At 41.6% G+C, this 17,644-nt stretch overlaps 1 protein-coding gene across 3 annotated transcripts in view; it reads right to left on the reverse strand.

The window, feature by feature from the left end:
- The window catches only part of LOC307014246 (disheveled-associated activator of morphogenesis 1-like), a 47,573-nt gene that overhangs the window by 27,957 nt on the left and 1,972 nt on the right, over window positions 1-17,644 (reverse strand). Inside the window, exon 1 of one of the 3 annotated variants that reach the window (XM_079642104.1) lies at window positions 4,474-4,819. The exons of the other annotated variants lie outside the window; for them this stretch is intronic. The gene's annotated coding sequence lies outside the window, so the exon portion shown is untranslated. Of the gene's footprint in view, window positions 1-4,473; window positions 4,820-17,644 lie in introns of those variants that run through there. 3 annotated transcript variants of the gene reach the window in all.

Consider the following 17,644-nt stretch of genomic DNA (forward strand, 5'->3'; position numbering starts at 1 on the left):
TAGCATACATAATTATGCTCATTCTGCCAATTATGTAATGGCGCCCCAATTACACAATGAGTAAACACACACAGACTTGGCCACACATCAGAAGATAACTGCAATATGATAAAAATGCTGACTGGCAGGTAAAGAGGAGATTAGAATCAACCAGTTAGACCACAGTCAACACTGCCGTCAGCACGAAAGCAGCAGAGTTACAGTAGGAGAGTTTTCTGTGTGCCTATGTGTATTTACTTGACAGGATTTAGTGTAGAGATATGACAAACGCTTCGCCTTCGGAGCATTAATGTCACATGGCTGAGGGAGAAGGGCTGAAGTGGCTTTCAGATTACAGGTTTAACATACAGGGAGAGCGCAGAGACACACAAAGGAAGCATTTCTTCCACCAGCTGATACATTTTACACTTCATGTCTCATGTCTGGGGTTCAAACAGTTCACATCTTGCTGTAGGACTTTGAAGTAGTCACAGTAAGGGATGGGTATCGAGAACCGGTACTAAATCAGTACCGGTAGCCGATTGGATTGGACGGTATCGGTATACAGTTAAGCCGCTTGACAAACGGTGCTGCTATCGGTATATGAATTACGCTACTTCCTTAGTTTAAACAATTCTGGTTGGTTGGGAACCCTCATCCCGTGTGACGTATCCGGTTTGAGTACCACTCTGATTGGCCACTGTGAATACCACTCGTCATCTCTCCTAACAGCGCACTGGGGCAGACGCAACATCATGCAAGAAACAGCGTCTCAAGGCTTACTAACATTTAACAACCTATTAATGATGCAATAAACTCAGCTAACAGACGATATTAACCATTTTACCTACACAGAACAGAAGTCCAACACCAAGAGTCTAAATCAACACTTAGCAAAACGGGCTAATGGCTACTTTAGCACATAACTGGCAAAAACGATATTTTCTACGTCGTTTTATCTGCACAAACGACATAATACATGAACGCTGAGATTCCACAGATTCCATTGGTATAAGTCTCATCACTGTACAACCAAACCTCACTGAACTAGCAGCCAGGAAAGAGCAAGAAAACAACTTCACTTTACGTAGCCATGATGATTATGTCTTACCTTTGCTAGTGTTTTGTGATCAAAAGTTGTGTTCAAGGGCATAAAAACGGTTAATCCAATGTCTCTGTGTAACCAAATTATTGAAAAGTATTGATAAGAGTATCGAAAAATACCTGTATCGCAGTATCGGTATCGATACAATGCTAATGATGCCAATCCCTAGTCACAGTGGATTACAAAGTGACTGCGCTGTGACTGTTGTGCGAAACATTTATAAACAGGAATTTAATGTGAGTCTTTATGCGTGGTAGTTATTCCAGTTTTAAGATGACACCATAATAAGTTTGAAGTTACTTTACAGCATTTCAGTACAGGGCCAACTATTTCAAAAGGAGATTCATAGTTCAGACTCTGGGCCCAGCTTCTCAAAAAGTTGCAGATATTGTCTTTGAAACATTTATAAAATGGTTGGGTCAGTATCAAAACTGTAATATTTAATGCTACAGAATAAAGCTACATACCATCCTGTTCTCTGTTACCGACACACAAACACTGCAGTGTCTGTTGTAACTGAAAACAGGGAACTCTATTATCCACGTCACATCGACATAATCTAATTGTTTTCCACATCCTTCCTTATTAAACCGACTCGTGGTCTTCACACATTTCAGACATATACATTATCAGTCTGGGATGACTCATATTAGCTCAGGCCTCTGTATCTCAGCCGCGCCTGTTTTCATCAATAGAGGTTCATCATCTGGTCAAAAATGTTCAGCTAACAGGAACAAGAGATAAAGGATGTGGTTAGTGGAAGCAGAATAAATCTCTGTTTATTTCGCGTGCTGATGCCACAACAATATTTCATGAACAAAGGGTTGTGCAAACCTAATGCTAATGAAGACATGTTTGTCACTTAAATTGTTTTGTTGCCTGGGAGAGATTCAATCCCTGGTTAATAGTGTGTGGTAACCTAGAGATGGTCACTTTCCTGGCAGAGCCGCCTGATGTTTGTTTTAGCTTGTGTGTTACAGTAGCAAGTTTTGCACCAAAACCAATCATCTTATCTGTAGAATTATTTCTTTGAAGTCTACCAAATTAAATTCTAAGGAGAATTCATGATCATGTTATTGCCTATGGTGACAGATTAGATGAAAAAAAAAACTACTTCTGAGTGAATGTTATCAAAAAGCCACTGAACTGTTCCACAACTTCAAAAGTAATTTAGCGGTATCCTCCTTTAAATTCTTACATGCATGAATGATAGCACAAAACTAAAAACTGACGTGTAGGACTTGGGAGTGTGTGGCTGAAATGTTGGGAGGACAGAGATTAAAAAGCAGGCTAAAGGCTGCTGCTCTTTCCATAGGCAAGGTTGTCAAACTCGTTCTGCAGACAGACTCTCCAACCCCCCCACTCTTAAACGTGTTAGCATTCTTCCTCGGGTCAACCCTTCAAGAGGAGGGAGGTTAGACTCGGGGCAACGAAGGAAACAGGCGACAACATCTTCGCCAGAGTTTAGTCATCTGGATTCGGTTTGTTGGCTTTGATCCAAAACACTGAAAAGATCAGTTTGGTTTAAAAATAGCCCATATCATGCGTTTCATAATTCAAGGGAAATATCTGAACAAAAAAGGGCATTGTTTAACACAGCTAACAAGTCATGGATACACAGTCGAACTTATGGGTAAATGGTAGACATGAGTAACTAAAAGTATTAGTAATGCAGTAAAAGTCATAATATAGAAAAGTAATTAGAAAAAAGTTGAATCTTCTGCCTCTATAATCTGAATTAGAACAGAATACAACATGGACAAATTATCCCAAAAACTCATAGAGTTAATTGTATTAAAAATAAATGACATCCGTCTAAAAATGAGTACAAATGAACAGATTTGTAACCTGACAAGTGAGGTCAACTTAAGCTCATCTGATATGACTGTGTGTGTAACATCTGACAGGAAAAAATTGGAGACTACTGAAGCAGAGAATCAATAAATCCTTGGCTATCAGCAGGAAGGGAAGAGTACTGTCATCGAATTAGGACTGTGATACTATCAACATTAAAAGATGTGACTATTAGAAGATCAGCATCACTCACTGTTAATATGCAGTCAATACTGGGAAACAGGGGAGACACTGCTGTATATCAGAAAAATAATAGCAAGAAGAAGATGTCAGATATAAGCTGTTGACTTTTAAAGCATCATTAAGCACTAACAGCCATCACCATGATCTCCCTCCGAGTATATGTGAATAGGAACAGTAAACATTATGAGCCCCACAGCTGGGCACGCTCCCATAATAGTCACAAATCTATTTCTGAGCAGTTAAACTGATAACCTCTCGGATCATCAATAAGGGGGCGGGGAGGGCGCTGTAATCTCTCCTCAGATACCCTGCCTGTCTGTCCTTTTAAAACAAAAATCCCTACCTCTTCCTCAGTTGCTATGGTAACCGAAGCGGCGGGTTGACCGGTGCAGACTGGGTTGGTGATTCAAAGTAAAGCCTCTTTTCAAGCGCACGTTACCCTCCCTTTTTAATCTGCTCTGGATGTTTATGGGGGAGAAAATAGGATTGCCTCTAATTCAGCGGACACAAAACAAATAACAAAAAAACATTTAGGATTACAGGGTAAAATGTAGCCTGCAGTCACTCAGCGGGCACTGAAATCCTGCAGAGCTCCAAAGACTAGACTTTGTAATCCATCGGTGTGTGTAGTATTTACATGCGATATAGAGCACTCTCCAGGGGGGGGGGGGGGGGGGGGGGAAGTGGAACCTGAGAAGGATGGGCAGGAAACGAGGCGAGGTGAGCGAGCAGACCCCTCTCTGCTCAAGGTGACTTTCCTTTTCATTGACCTGATTATCTGTTCTCCGCCCCTCATGATGGAAAAAAGTATGCCATCCTCTCACACACACACACACACACACACACACACACACACACTCACTTAACCCTGATAACGGGCTGCATTTGCTGGTGGGAGGTAGCAGCCCGTATAGCCTCTGTGCACCAACACATATTTCCACCGCCGCCTCACCCTACCTCCCAGCCTTGTCATTACGGGGCATTCCCAGCATACACAGGACAACTCTCTCACCACCAAATCAGCCCCAGGGCCTGATGGGAGCACCCTGTCATCCTCCCCTCCCATCCCCCCCAGCCGGTTACTAAGGCAACATCGTTTTTCCGCACCGACACCTCCTAATAAGACAGACGTGACACAATCACCTACGTCTCGGGGAGAGGAATCCAGCCTGTATCCTGGCTGGGGAGTGACACTGACACACACACACACACACACACACACACACACACACTATCAGCCGGTCACATGCAGTCCACACACACATTCCGATCAGCAGCCGGCTTTTCCTGCTCTCCTTTTGCTCATTTGATTACAGGGTAGGATAGACACAGATCCATGGAGCTCGTCTTACCCTGTCCAGCTCGCCTCTGTTGCATTCCCTTTATATCCTCACTGCAGCATCCAGATTTCTGCACCGTCGACAGAAAAACACAACAGCATTTCCTGCGCGAAGGTATGTAATCCACGCAGGTTCAAAGTCGTTGCTAATAAGCACCTTGATTCCCAGAGGCTGTCAAAAATCAGCCCGAGAGGAAACTCCCAGTCAGATGAAGGCAGTTTTGCTCTGATGGCAGGGGGGGCAGGCAGGGAATGAAGTCGCTGTACAGCATGAGATCATGTTTGAGATCATGGCGAGAACTTCTCCTCGGCGTATATATATCCACTCCCTCCCTAACCTCTCTCTCTCTCTCTCTGCCTTTCTCTGCAGAATGCCGGGGGCAGAGAGGACAGGCACAGATGTTACTGGCTGCAGGCCACACCCCTTTTCAACACTCCCAGTCCTAATAGGATGCAGCCGAGCCGTGGCCACCGCCCAGCTCACCCCCTCCCCCCTACGCTGCCTTTGGACAACTTGCTTTGGGTTTGTTTGGAAAAGGTTTGTTCGGAGAGTTGCAGGAGGGAAACAAAGCTAAAATGTGTAAATGTGGGTGTGGGAGGGAGATAGATGGGAGGAAGTGAAAGCGTGACAAGGCAACTGGAGACATGTCAAAAACATAAAATGAGAAAAAACAGAGGAGTTTTGCACACGCCCATTTCTTACCTTAAAGGAATACTTCTACCCTCAAATGGTCAGTGTATGTCACATACTCATCCTGTTTTACCTACAAGTGGTAAGGAAACAAAGAATCCAAAATAGGAAACATTTGAAGAATTGTAGAATGTAGTGAAAATGCATGTTTTTGAAGTATGGAACATATGACCTGATAAATAAGACTTTACTGTGACTATACCACAAGAGTTGTGTGAGCTTTGATGCTGCTGTTGTTTAACGCGGCCCACATTTACTTCAGACTGAAGATATTTCTCCATTTTTAAATCTTTTGAACGCATGCGAAGAAAACTAAAAGATTTAATTATGATTTCAAGGTAACAAAGAGTGGGTAATTGATTTTCAAATGAACATGTTGGAAATAAAGTATTCCTTTAAACACGTCCTGTTTATCATTAAAACCTTCAGCCCGAGCTGCACATATCCCATCCAAACCGTCTGGCGAAGACGTGACAGCTGACAGAATATCCAGAGGATTTTCATCTAAACAATTCAAGACACTCCTTCGTGATTTACAGCCCTAGCATCACTCCTGAATCCCAGCTAATTACTGACTCAGCATCCATAAAACATCGCTGCAACATAGTGATATTTTTTGGGACTGTAGCAAAGGGATTGTCTATAGAGGATGGTTAACAAAAAAGCATTTAACTTGAAATAAATATACCCAAAGTGACAGAAATTTGGCCTTTTGCTGCAAGATTTCCCAAACGTCAACAATGAACAATGAAAAACAATGAAAGACAGATTTCCGTCAGTATCATTTCATGTCATTCTTCTAAGTACTTTAGAGAAGGCCCAAGTTATTGTCTCGACAGAAAACTCAATTATCAACCACTGTCAAAACTATAGGTTTCACTGTGAGAAACTCCAAAAGGAAAAAGGCGGTACATCATATCAGCTGTCGCTAATTAACGTTTATTTTGTGAGTGAGTTGATGGCAGGCCAACATTAGGCTTGACTGCTGAAGGATTTGTGTGCTCTCTGCAAGCCGGTGTCTGTATCCAACCAAAGATTGTTTATGAGGTTGAAGAAGCCTCACTCTGTGACATCACTGTAAGTGTCCCGAGTGCTTATATACTTCCCACAGAAGTGTGATAAAACTTCTGTGGGAAAGAGTCACGCTAGTTACAGGACTCGCATACTTCCTGTTAAAGTAAACATATTCATTGGTTTTGAATTGGATAGTCGTCAAATGGTTCGTTTTTATGTCATTTTGTGTGCTTTTTGTAACTAAGTTGCTGTTGGTACCAAATACACAATATCTCAAGAACTCAGTATCCGCTCATCCCTACATTAAGAGGTTTCAAATGCAAGGGTATAGTTGACACTACATGAGAGGGTGATGAATCAACTCTTGTATCTTGAGGCTATAACATCCCAAACCAATTACTTTGGTGAGAAAATCAGAACATGTTCTCATAAGAAAACAGAAGTCATCTACTTGATTCAGGCCAGACAGGTCTTGTTGTTGACAGAATAAGTGTCACCTAGACCTCATCAACTTCCTGTTCTTCAGAAGTGGGTGAAGTGTTACTGAAGGGTATCACAATAACAACACATCATAGTGCTTTTTTGTAAATTATACTATCAGCACATAGTGACGAGAAGCGGCAAAAACACAGAGTAGGGTATCAAATGTTCTGTAACGGAGACTGACAGAGACAATGGATTTACGCTCCTCGCCAAGACTCGAAACACTGCTCTGCCAGAATAAAGTCACAAATCCAACCTACAAGCAAAACCTTATCCTCAACAGCTGTGAGTGAGCATTCAATACCCCTCAGTGTTAGAAATGCTTCCTTGCTTCATCCCTTAACCACAAAAAGCACAAACCAACCACTTTCCATTAAGGATTATTATTTTTATGGACCATTAAGGTCACTTCACATGATTTTTTGGGTAATTAAAACTTCAAAGTTTTAAACAGCTGCCTCTCTTGCTGCCAGCGTTGTAAAGTGCCTGCAGCCATAACATTTCTGGACCACTTCCAAGTAACATGTCATGCTCGCTGAAATAATACAATCTTGTAATTGTCTAATCTTCTTAAAAACGTTCTGCTTTGATTCTGAATTGCCGTATCTGAGACTGTAGCTTGATCCCAGAAACGGGGTCTGTGTGAAACAGTTTATCTCCACAGGTCTGGTGTTGCAGACATCAGTGGCGATCCGCGCCGGTGTAGTCATGTGTGGATAAGAGTGGAAGCTGTGCAGTCCTGGGTAGCTGCCTCTGTAAAGAACGTCCTGCAGCTGGAACAACAGACAGGTCCTATTCCCATGCAGGGCTTCTGTTCTGCTGGGATTGATCATCCGTGTCAATAAAAGCCGGACTGATGTTTTGGTGACCTCAAAGGCCACAGGTACATACAGCAAGGAATGTATGGTGCACTGTGGATGCTGCGACTCCAGGTATAAAAAGGCGTTGTCGGGCCTTTCTGTGTTTAAACTAAGATTTAAAGCAGAGATGCTTTATAACAACAGATGCTGCATTCACCAATGGTATGATATGGTTTACATTTGCTTTCTCTTAGGTTGCCACAGCCTTATGTTTTCATATTTTCTTTTGCAACACTATTTTTTATTTACATAGCTAATATCATTACGAAAATTATCTTCAAGGACTGACAACATTTGGCTTAACAAAGCAACAGAAAGAGAAGCAATGTGTGTTGCCATATACAGTGGGGCAAACAAGTATTTAGTCAGCCACCAATTGTGCAAGTTCTCCCACTTAAAAAGATGAGAGGCCTGTAATTTTCATCCTAGGTATACCTCAACTTTGAGAGACAAAATGAGAAAAAAAAATACAGAAAATCACATTGTCTGATTTTTAAAGAATTTATTTGCAAATTATGGTGGAATATAAGTATTTGGTCACCTACAAACAAAGAAGATTTCTGGCTCTCACAGACCTGTAACTTCTTCTTTAAGAGCCTCCTCTGTCCTCCACTTGTTAACTGTATTAATGGCACCTGTTTGAACTTGTTATCAGTATGAAAGACACCTGTCCACAACCTCAAACAGTCAACATGGGGGTGGAAACATCATGCTTTGGGGCTGTTTTTCTGCAAAGGGACCAGGACGACTGATCCGTGTAAAGGAAAGAATGAATGGGGCCATGTATCGTGAGATTTTGAGGGACAACCTCCTTCCATCAGCAAGGGCATTGAAGATGAAACGTGGCTGGGTCTTTCAGCAGGACAATGATCCCAAACACACCGCCCGGGCAACGAAGGAGTGGCTTCGTAAGAAGCATTTCAAGGTCCTGGAGTGGCCTAGCCATTCTCCAGATCTCAACCTCATAGAAGATCTTTGGAGGGAGTTGAAAGTCTGTGTTGCCCAGCGACAGCCCCAAAACATCACTGCTATAGAGGAGATCTGCATGGAGGAATGGGCCAAAATACCAGCAACAGTGTGTGAAAACCTTGTGAAGACTTACAGAAAACGTTTGACCTCTGTCATTGCCAACAAAGGGTATATAACAAAGTATTGAGATGAACTTTTGCTATTGACCAAATACTTATTTTCCACCATAATTTGCAAATAAAGTCTTTAAAAATCAGACAATGTGATTTTCTGGATTTTTTTTTCTCATTTTGTCTCTCATAGTTGAGGTATACCAAGGATGAAAATCACAGGCCTCTCTCATCCTTTTAAGTGGGAGAACTTGCACAATTGGTGGCTGACTAAATACTTTTTTGCCCCACTGTATCACGAGAGCGTGTTGCTGAGACACACTATTAAAACTTCTCAGACTGAAAGAGAAACTCGGGCAATAAATTGTGTGTGAACTTTATTGCACTAATCTGTTTATTATTGAACACGCAGACAAAAAAACTCAACTTTAGTCTTTTCTTACTGTTTTATCAACAGAAATGACCTATTTCTCTGTTGCTTTGGACTTTTATGAATTTGTGTAATGTCATAAACAAAACATGATATATCATACACAAACTTGCAATCCTCCCCAATGATTCAAGACAAGAATGAAGTGGTGAAAGCTGCTGGAGCTCTGAAACACTTCGCAAGGCATCAGCAGGGGAACAAGGAAACATGGCAATCTGATTGGCTGCAGATTGTGGATGACCCTGAACCGTTCAGCTGTGATTACAAGCCTGTTGACAGACTGTCAGGAAATAAAAAGGATTTTGGTGAAATGTTAAACTCTGTGCTTACAGTGTGAGACATGAGGTCAAATGCCACAAACATGAGATGATAGAAATAGTGGAAAAACAAAGTTCTGCTGCCTGCGGGCTAATGAAAAGTATATTTTCAGCAGAATCATGACTGACAGATTTAATTTGAAAAAACTGTTTCTCAGACTGCTGCCAAGGAATGTGTGAAAGGGGAACGCTATATTACGGCTCGTATCATGTGGTGGAGGGGAACAGGGCCACACCGTACATATGTTTCTTGCAGGGTGGGGCGTAATCCATAAATTCCACCCAAGCAGCCCTTCCCTTTCAGGAGACCCTAACTTTCACAAACGAAATGCCAGGATTGAAAAAGATCCTATTGGTCTCTACCCACCCTCTGGAAAGCTTGTAATTAACCCCTGGAATAGAAAAGTCCATCCCAGAAGGGGCCACCAACTTTCTGTATCCACTTATCTCTACAACGCCAAGCCAAGGAGCAGCAATCATGAAAAGGAAGGCCAAGTAAGGATACAACACTTTGAGATAAAAGGAGAGAAGAAGGAAGTGTTTTTCTAAGGATAGATGTGGTCAACTTTAATTTGCGGTAGAGATAATAACATTGATCTAATGGGAGGGATGGGTTTCCTCAATGTGTACGTCATGGAGTGTGATGTTCCCTCGACTCATATCATCAGAAAGCCTCTATTTCCTGTAATCGATTAAAAGCATTAAAATGGCGATCAACCAACATCATGAAGAGTGTTTTTGAGTGAAAGTTCAGTGTTGTCCTTAAATAAGCTTTATTCAGTCGGCTTTTCACAATCTTCCTCAGTGGATGGAGGTGAGAATTTAATGAACGCACTGGAAGAAAGCTAGTAAAACGTTCCTTAATATGATGATTATTTAAAGACATCTGAGCCTTACCCATCATATTAACCAATGTTTTGGGTCCTTTTCTTGCCTTGTTGTCTTGAAAAAACAATGATACAACCCTTGAATAATGATCAAGCCTCCTGGAGCCGCTACAGCACATTTAATATAATGTATAATGTTTAATATTAGTATAAAATGCATAATTGACTCGTACAAAAATCAGTGGTGTAAGATCTAAGAGTTCCCTCTTTGGAAGGAGGGATAAATATTATGAAGTGGAAAGCTGCAGTGAACGTGCTTGATTGACAGAATTTGAGGGTTAAAAGGCTCTGGCTTAACTTGTTGATCCGTCCGGATGTAGGTCAAGCTCAATGCGCAGAGAAATCACTGGTTAGTGGTTTCAGCACAGATAATAAAGAGGGGCTGCATAAGTACTACAGTAGAGGTAACATGTTAAACAAACAAATAGAGTAACAATAATCCAATCAGTCTGCTCTGAGGGTGAAGACAGCGTCAAAACATCGTACATGGCCATTAGCTTACGTCACACATGGCTGCTCTGAGAATGAGCTCCTCAGACTAAATCCATATGAAAAGGTCTGAGGGCTCGGCCTTATATGTGACTGCCAACACTGATATGAGGCTGGCTTATGTCCAAATGGACGCATGACTGACAGACACAGAGGCAAAGTCTAAAGTCAAACCAAGCTGTTATACAGTAGGCGGCCATCTTGCATGGTTGCATGGCTGAGCTACAAGCTGCTTATCTGTGTGTCATAATCTCAGCGACAGGAAAAAACAACCTGAGCCCAGACGAGCCAAAACTAAATATTAAAGCTAGGAAAATCTGCTGGGGAATCAGAAACTAAAAGCGTGGCAGGGCAGTGAAAAATTAAACCAAAACACAAGCAGCAGAAAGAGGATGTTTGGGGACGTTAACAAGGACACCTGCTGTTTAACAGGATCGACCTGGCAGCCTCTGCCCTGCGGCCTCTCCGCTATCAACTGTGCAAACTGATGGGACACAAACAACAGTGGTGCTCATATCACCGCCATTCTGCTTCAAACACCCCCTCAAATGGCACTCTACTGTACGGGTTACAGCTCTGAAAGATGAGCCAGTTGTTCTAATGGATCACCTCTAAATCATAACATTGGTGGAAATAAAACATAACGGAGAGAAAAGAACGAAAAACGGACACCGACGATGGTCGCCACTAAAATTCTGTAATACAATAACTCCCGAGGAACATTTTAGCTGTTGATGCAGCTGGTTTCGTCTGACTGCATACTTGTTTTGACGGTATTTCTACAGTAATGTTATCACACAGATATGTTATACTGTGGGAACCTGCTCCTCGTAGAAGCAGCCCGAAACACTTCCCAAAGCAACCAGGATACTTTCTGTTCCTGGAGGGAGGTATGTGGCTACTGTGGCTATCTTTTAGATAAACAGAAACATAGCATACGGCATCAGGAAAGCATGAAGGCAGCACTTTTAGCTGTTACTTTGTGAATGTTAATTGTAAAAAGTCACAATGTGCCTCACTATAAAAACGACAAAGAAACAAAGATGCTTTTTGAAACAATCAAACATTCAATAAGAATGTGCATGACAGACATTACATGCTCCGAGGCGCCAACTCACTTATCGGGAAATTCTATTACCATGGTAAAAAAATAATAACATCTCAGTTTAAGAGAAAGAGGATTCGTTAAACGAGCCTGCATTACTAAAGAGGATAATGACAAATCAAGGCAGTCCATTTATAAAGGGAGTTAACCGCAAACATGATCAGGTCAAAGAAATGAAACTCTAGCCAACTCTTAAAGTGGCCTGATGCTTTTGTGAACTCTTGATTTGATCAAGTTGCATCCATTCAAGGTAGAAAGAAAGATACAAAGATGTAGCATAAACATATTTGGTTTCTGGCTTTGCCGTTAGACTTGTTAGAACTTGAGTGCCCTTTTTGTCGGGTGGGGCTGCATTTCAGGAGCAGGATAAAGCATGCCGTGCTCTGGCAGCTGAATCTGATATCTGTCTGCTGTTTGAATACCTGCTAAACATGTTTGCACGTGACCTGTTCCAATCACAGAAAATAATCAAACATGATGAACTGCATGTTCTGCCAATCCAGGAGTCACTGCTAACATGTCTTTTTTTCAAAATGGTTAATACGTACCCTCAAGGCTTGAATTTAGAAAAACAGTGTGTTGTGAGGTCATCAGGTTAGCGTTGAGCTTTGTCTGGGATAAACGTCAAAACAAGCAGTGTCGTTTAGCAGCTCAAAGTCAGATGGAAAAGTCTGCACCTGGATACCGCCACAGTTACCATCTTTTGAGATACATCCTCTTTGTGCCCCGATAAGATATCACTTACATTAAATCTTCTGGATTTGACGGTAGGAATGCTTCCGTAACGAGGCTGTATTGTTGAGCTTCATTAATGTTGGTTTGATAGGAACATGCATTTGATTTCCGTGATTGAGCTGTTATTACCAAAACTACAAGTAGCAGCTTGAACTGATGAATGCGCACATTTTCTTAAAGACAAAAACGCTGGCATTCAACCAGCTGGAAGCTCTCCTGAAACAAACACACAGCACGTAGGGGTCACACCCTCCAAAACTGCTAACTCATTAGAAAAGACATCTTATTTCTAGCGTCTCTGCTATGGGAATTAGCATTGATAATCTGACCTAGACAAAGGGGATGGAGGCGAGCAGGGATTGAAACTTGAATCCCACTTGGCCCATAAACCCCCTCCCATCCTCCCAAACCAACATTTCGGGTTATGGGACTCCCCCACACACGTACAGGACCCACATGCTCCCTTTGTTTGAACCGCAGCACGGCTACAAACACACACACCCTCTTTCCACATCTTGCGGCTAAGGCAGCACACAAGTAATTAATGTTGATGCTCATTGTCATGGTAATCTGAGGTTTGCCTTAATTCTATCGCTCTGGCGAGAGATCATTCACTTTCTAACTTTGTTAACGCCACCCTAGAGCAGGAAAAGCAAAGCAAGGCTTTTCATTAAGAAACTACACACGCTGTAGAGTATTACCGGATTGAAAGACTTCAGTCAGAAACACAACCAAGCAAGTATAAATATAGGCTGTGTCGTGTGACATACTGTAACAGCCTGAGACAATTATGTCACTCCAAATGAGACGGCACGTAACCAAGGATGACTATTTCCTAAAATGTTATGTTTCTCAGAGTGTATAGGGCATTCGTCACTGTGCTAGGACGGAGCAGTAAGAGGACTTCATCTTTGCAGCTTTGGGAGAAAATTACAGCTCAGTATGCGCAAAATCCCTTGATTGCTTTCTCCTCTGTTTACGTAACTTTACTGGAGATCTTACCAACTCTGCGATGTGTTCTACAACTTCAAAGATAGATTCACTTATACTGGCTAAAAGACAAAACGAGTAATGACTGACAGGGCACCACTGAGAGCGCAGACCTCAGCCAAGGCAGCCAACTTAAAATCCGTTCTGTGATTCGGAGCTGCTTCAATATTTAATGACTTCTTCTTTTTCCCAATCTACGTCCTTAAGCAAAGTTTCATGAAAATCGGGCCAGTGTTTTTTCCATAGTCCTGCTAACAAACAAACAAACTACGATCTATAAGAAACATAATATGCTTAAAATGGTCTTTTCACTAAATTTTTAAGACTGGGTGCAGCGTTTTAAAATGTATATCTTTGTCTTTAAAACGTTTGAAAAAGAGGTATCACTGCAGGCTTCAGAAGTAGCACAGCTTGTACTGTGCAACTGCAATAAGTTCAGATTGGCCCAAAATATAATTTCCTAGGTGACCCTGTTCTAGTTATAGAACCAGAGTACTGCAGGGAGCCGCTCTGTGGAGATGAGTCCGTGCTGCAACAACAGTGACTGGGCTGAACTAGTATAACCCTTTAAAACCAGGAAATACATTACTTTATTCCCAAATCTATGACAAAAACATGTCTCACATCACGACAATGATATAACATATATTGTCTAGCCCTTTACAAAACATCTTAATGTATTTGTGATGCATTTTTAACTGCTAATAAAACAGTGAGAGTGAATGAGTTGCTGTGAAGGATCAATAACTCACCATAGGGTCCGAGGGCTGCCAACCATAAGCCCATTAATTAAAAATGTGCCAGCAGTGAGTGGCTGAGCTGGAAACAGGGCGCACTGCCCTTTCACCTCCCAACAATCGGGGAGGTCAAGAGTCAACGGCGCTGGGAGGGGACAAGCAGTGTGCATTTGTCCAGTAGGCATCTAAACCCATCTGAAAACGCAAGTGTTTAGGGTGGGCTTTTCTATTGCTGAAATGAGCAGGCAGTATAAAGTAAGCACTCCAAGTCTTGGCCTTGGCTCATATTGAAGAATGTGATAGGAGTATAGGATAAAGTGATTTAATGTAAACAAAACAAAAGAAAGAAGGACACGTAGCATTCAAATGTCGATCCATAATTTGAATGGCAATGTTATGAATGTAGCTTTGAAGTATTAGTTACAGCGTGTAGTGTTTACTTCTTAAAAAGTGTATTCATTTTTTCTGATAGAGAATGTAGAGGGTGTTCTGTTTTCAGTCGAGGTGGCCTGCATCCTTAGCCTCTCTATTGGTTATCTCTACAGTAAATAATACTTGCAGGTCTCCGTCAAGAGCAAAGTTAGGGGCTAGATCGGCCTTTGGTTTATACTACTCAACTTTTCAAACATGCAAATTGTAAATCTGAGAGGTGGTTCAGCTCTGCCACAAAGTAACGATCCTCAAAATGTGAGGTTGGGTCCTGGGTGTGGCCAACAACGGCTGCCTAAGCCCAGCTGTCCCGGCAGAGAGGAGAAGTGCAAAGCCGGGCCAGACTGGGGGCAGGGTGTGGCAGGGCAGGGGTGCCATGGCGACGGAGCAGCCTCGATAGAGCAGGGATGCTAAATGAAGCTATTGTCTGGCCCAAGTGAAGCACACCGCACAAAGAATGGCACATTCAAACAGTCATACAGGCCTATTGTTGTGGCGGGCCAGCAGAGCGCTGCAGGTCCACCGTCTATCCCACAGGATCCCCTACACATCATACAGAGAGAAATGCATCTGAAAGCATGAAGATCCACCATACTGACCCGGAAGAACCATCCCGCAAAAAATTCAAGGACTTTTCTAGATCACTTTATCAACAAAAACATCACTGGATCGGTCTGACTTAAAATGGCTTCACAGACACACATCATCTCACAGTAGGGCTGCTCAATTAATCGTATTTTAATCGCGATTACGATTATGGCTTGCAACGATTACGAAAACAACGTAATCTAAATAAAACGATTATTTTTTTATTATTATTTCTTTTTTAAATAATGTTTTTGTTTTTGTTTTTCAGTTGAATTATACTTAAAGTTCAGGGTAATCAACTGTTAAAAACATACTGTTCACATTTTTTTTCTCGAATAAATGGATGTTTTCAAAGTCAATGAATAATCGCAATTACAATTATTGACCCAAATAATCGAGATTATGATTTTTGCCATAATCGAGCAGCCCCATCTCACAGTATACCTTGTCATGTTGTTCAAGAGAATACAATAAAGGGTATGTAACACATGCAGCGTGAGTCAATATGTTAACTATGTGAAGTAGCTATGGTATGTATTCTAACTGGATTTGCTATCTTCTCATACTATAAGTTTTCTTTGGCTGACAATGCAGTGTAAACATCCACTAAATGCTTAACCCCAGCAATTACACATGTCAAACATGTAAGATAGAAGATCAGGTTTCAACAGTGCAGGATTTACAACACAATGTATACCCCTCAAATGGCCCTGCATGCTACAGAGAAAGCCAACATAACAAATGACAGCCTAAATAAGGATGGACATTTTTATTATCCTCACTGGGAAAACAGTCATCAGCTGTGGTCCGTCACCTGCCTCTGTGCATTAATGCCACCAACACATCCAGAAAGCATGCTGACATATGGCCCACTTTAAAGGGCTCAGCTGTGTTACAGCCACTCCTTAATGACATCTACCATTGAAAAAATAATTAGTCTATACCTCCCCCCCTGTTGTTGGCGCCATCGTTTACTCTTTACTGTGCAGTGCAGTGCACAGTAAAGAGGCCAGGCCTGTGAAAACGTAACACTCAGTTCATTAACCCAGTTCCCTGAGAGCTTCAGCAGTGTGTGCTGACAGACAGAAGAGCAGGTACAATACACTCACACCGTTTATGGACTGGCCACTTAGGGGTTGGTGCTTTGTTGTGGGGAGCAAGAACTGAACCGAAGATAAGATCAAGGGAATGACCAATATATCAGCCTACCATCTTCAAATACCACCTCTTAATGCCAGTTGTATCAGCCAATGTCTACTGCCAATGTGAAAGAATGACTAAGTTCAAATGTATTCATTTTCTTTAAGGTCATTTAAGCTCAATCAGCTGTCGGATCATGTTAGTCTCCACTGAGGAAATGTGAAGACAGAGAGGATTATATCACCACATACACTATTGATCGATGTGCTCCAGTTGTCCACCAGTGCCAAATGAAACTGAGTCACAACGCTGCAGTGAGTTTCACCAAGAAAACTTTTTGTCAAACTCAGATTCCGGTAGCAGAGCAGATTGTGCACAGGATCACAAGAAATATCAACAAATGACCAGTGCCAACAAAGTGAAGCAGCAGAAGCTGTAGCCCAAGGCTGTCCTTGTGCAGAGAGAGCCACGCCAGAATGCAATCATTAATGTGGTTATGATTGTTAAAGTGAACTGGTAAAGTTGCTTAATAAGCTACAAGCTTATCAAGGTATTAGTGTTGTCAGGATAGCTTTTAAACTTGATACAACATTGAAAAATATTGATCAATAGCACTTTTGACATCATGAGGATTTTTTCCAGTGATAATAAGTGAATATATATTTAGATTTTAATTAAAAAAGGTATATAGCTGTGTGTGTGTGTCAACTTGCTGTTCACAATAATAGAGAGCAGCTAGTACCCTAGTATCAATACATTTAAATAAGTAAATATTTAGTATTGATTTTTTGACAACACAACAAGCTACATGCAATGCCTTGTGTTTGCTGAACCGTCATTTTGCCTAAAGAGGGTTGGTGCAAGGGTTAACCATTAGAAAACCTTTGCACAACAAATAATTAGTGTCAATGTGAAGCCCCTTGAGGCCACATTCTGATGTTGATGATATTTGGCTTACATGAATTAACGATATTGACTTGAATACTGGTTCATGTCAGAACAGGCTTTGTAAGTGTGAACAGCATCAAACGGGGTTATACTTTACTTGGAACTTACAGGCAACCATCTTCAAATATGTCAATATATTGATACAACTCATCAGCCAATAATATGTTACTATATACATGTCAAGCTCTAATAGGAAGGCTTAAAGGTCATACCATGGGAAACCATGCAGTTCCAACAAACAATCATTATCTGCAATGTACAT

Source organism: Notothenia rossii (assembly GCF_949606895.1).
Source record: "Notothenia rossii genome assembly, chromosome: 8".
NCBI classification, from domain to species: domain Eukaryota; kingdom Metazoa; phylum Chordata; class Actinopteri; order Perciformes; family Nototheniidae; genus Notothenia; species Notothenia rossii.